Source organism: Mesoplodon bidens (assembly GCF_964165515.1).
Source record: "Mesoplodon bidens genome assembly, chromosome: 10".
Lineage (NCBI taxonomy): Eukaryota > Metazoa > Chordata > Mammalia > Artiodactyla > Ziphiidae > Mesoplodon > Mesoplodon bidens.
In genome coordinates this window covers 73548292-73551451 of record NC_138172.1, presented here as the reverse complement: position 1 = coordinate 73551451, position 3160 = coordinate 73548292, and the positions used below count along the sequence as shown (strand labels likewise).

Below are 3160 nucleotides of genomic sequence, written 5' to 3'. Positions count from 1 at the left end.
TCTGGCGTAATGTGCATGAGCGCAGGGCAGGATGGGGCTTGTAGTCACGGGGCGGGGAGGAGCGGCTAGGGGGCGGGGCGAGGAGGAGCGGCTAGGGGGCGGGGCGACACGCGCCCCTCTGGGCTTTCCTAGGCCCAGCGGGGTCGGGAGGGTGTGTTGGGTAAGCCCGCTCACTTTGCCTTTTGTGAGCGGTGCGTTCAGTAAGCCCCGGAAGTGGCCAGGAAAATGAGCTCTCGGTTTTACACCTATTTTGAAGTGAAGTCGCTTTTCGTAAAAAGCACATCCCTGGAACACTCCAAAGGTGCTTGATAGCAACCTCTGCCTGGGTCCCGCTGGGTCCTCATCATTTACTCTCTAGGGGAGGGTCTGGGATTCTGTATTCTTAAAACCTCCAGGTGATTCTTCTGAGCGGGAAATTTGGGGAAACCTTGTTTTGTGCTGGCGGCCCCGCAGCCCACTTGGAACTGGATCCCAACAGCCACCCAGTCCAGGTGTTCCAACGCATCCCTCTGCCTTCTCGCCGTGTATTAATCCGTAGGTATTTGCCGGGCAAGCCGGGAAGCGCCGGCGGCAAAAGACTGTCCCTTGCCCGCCTTACTCCCAGGCCGTTGCGTCAACGTGGTGCATGTGGTTTTCTGCGGTTCACTCGCGGGTCAGCCTGTCCGGGAGTCCTTCGTGCACCACGCCTCATTCGTCTCCGTTTGCGGGTGTCCGGCAGGACGCAGAAGCTGGGTTTGAATCCCAGCACTCAGCAGCTGTGGGATTTCGGGCACATTACCTGATCTCACTGTGCCTCGGTTTCCTCTTTTGCGAAACTGGGATGGGATGGATAGCAGGGGGGAAAATGAGCTAATACACTCAAAGGGTCTATCACTGTGCAGACGTAGCGTAAGAGGTCAAGAAGCAGCGCCTAATGTTATTTATTTCCTGAGCGGCGAGTGGATGAGTGGAAAACGCTCACAGGCAGATGTCTGGAAACCTGCGCTGCGCCTGCCCGCGGGGCGCACCTGCGGCTGGGGGGCACCCCTGCCCCTCACTGGGGGAACGTGCAGCGGGATGTGCGGGCTGGGGTCGCTGCGCAGGCTGAGCCGCCGGGAGGAGTCGGGGCCCAAACCTTAGCTGAGCGGAGCACCCAGCCCCTTTGTCTCCCCCGCCCCCTCTTCCCCACTTCCTGCCCAGCTTTAAACTCGGGATTGGTGGCGCGGCGGCGACTTTGTAAACACGCCGCGGCTGCGGCGGTGGAAACTGGTTCTGTTTGGGCGCCTGGGGGAGGGGTGCACGCCCCTCGCCGTGGCTGGAGGTGGCGACCCCCTCCCCATCTCCCCAAAGACAGAAGCGAGAGGCGGCGGGAGAGAGTGTGTGCAGCCACAGTCGGTGCTCCGGGGGGCTCACCTGCCGAGGAGGTAGGCTCGAGGGCTGGAGAAGCCAAGACTGATGGGTGTCAGCGTCTGCCCTCTTCGCTGGGGCCTCCAAGCTGACGCTGGACACCTGGGCGGGGGGTCTGAGGTGGGGGTGGTTAAGGAGGTCATGGTGTCCTCATCACCTCCCGGTTGTCTCTCAAAGCTCGGGTCAGTTTCTTTCAGAGTTGCACGTGGCTGAAGGGCGGAGAAGCCCCCCAAAGCCCTGAGCTTTCTCTGTGTCTGCACAGCCACCCTCCAAGCTGATCTGGAAGCCCAATGACCTCGCTGGGCTGTCTGTTGTCGTTCTTCATACCTCAGAGGTGGGGTGGGAGGCGGAAGGAGGGCAGAAGCCGTGTGGGCAGGGAGCCTTGGGGTCATCCTGCCAGCCAGGGCCGAGGGAGGAGGCCAGAGGACAGGACTGGAAAGAGGGACCTCTCAGTGACGGTCCCTCTGGTATCTGATGGGTACACAAGTGACGGCCTTACCCTCTTCTGTGTCTTTTCGTGTGTCAACAAGAGGAATAACTGAAGAAATTGGTTGCTGTTAATGAGGGAGCCTTAATGTATTCATTTGCAAACATTGATTGAGCACCTACTGTGTGTGGGATTGGATGGGATGCTGAGCGTGCAGTGATGTTATTCATCCCTAGTGATCTCGCCCGAGTCATAGAACAACAGAGACAAAGTGTCAAGTTGGGGTGGCTGGGAAGGCTTCAGAGAGAAGAGGACATTTGAGTTGGTTCTGAATGATGAATAGTCACCAGGTGGAGAAGTGGGGGGAAGTCTTTGTGGGAACTTACTCAGTCTGCAGAGCTGGACTGAACCCTGACTGTGGTGTTGGGCGTTGGGAAACAATAGGGACCCAGAAACAGCTCTTGCTCTCTTTAACCCACTGTCTAGACCTGAAGAAGAGATAGGAATGAACTGGATGAATTCAGGGAAAGGCATGTTTCTGGGCTGGTCCCCAAGACCCCAGAAATTCCCAGCTAGGTGCAGCTGGGAGAGTCTACCCCAGGGTGATGTAACAGTCATACAATCTTTAGGCACCCCCCCCCACCCCTGGTTGCTAGGACTGTTTCTTCTAACAAATCCTTGCTCTATGCCCCCCACCTCCATTCTCTCTGGAACTAGACATGAGTGAAAAGAACTGGATCTACCATTGCTTTCCTGAAGATTCTTCTGCTCTTTCAATTCCCAGGCTCATTTGAGAGATGGCTGACACGGTGAATTCTTTCACCACCTGTTTGCTGTGGCTGCACTATCTGCACAGGCTAAATATTGGGGGTATAATGGGAAACAAGTCAGAGCTTCTCCTCCCCTGGAATTTAGGAGCAAAAGCATATCTGAGAATTCCAGCAGGATCCGTCCTTGAGACCATGACCTCCATGATCCCAGGTGTCTTTTCTTTCCCATTTCCTTCCTTCAAGGGTTCAGAATACTAGCTAAGGCTTATATAGCACTGTCAGGTACTCTTCTAAATGTTTTAGGTGTAATGTCTCATTTAATCCTCCTAACAGTTCTATGAGGTAAGCACTAGGCTTATCTCCATCTTATAGATGAGGAAACTCAGGCATGGGGGAGATAATTTTCCTAAAGAGGACAGGGTTGGGATTTAAACCCGGGTCACTTGACTTGGGAGACCCTGTTCTTAACCATTTGGCTAGCCTGCCTCCTTGACTGACCACATGGAATGTGCCCTTGAGCCAGGGGCTTGGGAATTTCCAAAAGGGAGGCTATGGTCCTGTGTCTCGGGTGACACAG

At 55.7% G+C, this 3160-nt stretch overlaps 1 protein-coding gene across 1 annotated transcript in view; it reads left to right on the top strand.

Moving 5' to 3' along the window:
• The first annotated feature begins 1264 nt into the window (after nt 1-1264).
• CCND3 (cyclin D3) overlaps nt 1265-3160 on the top strand; it is an 83902-nt gene continuing 82006 nt past the window's right edge. Inside the window, exon 1 of the mRNA XM_081245683.1 lies at nt 1265-1403. The gene's annotated coding sequence lies outside the window, so the exon portion shown is untranslated. The remainder of the gene's footprint in view (nt 1404-3160) is intronic.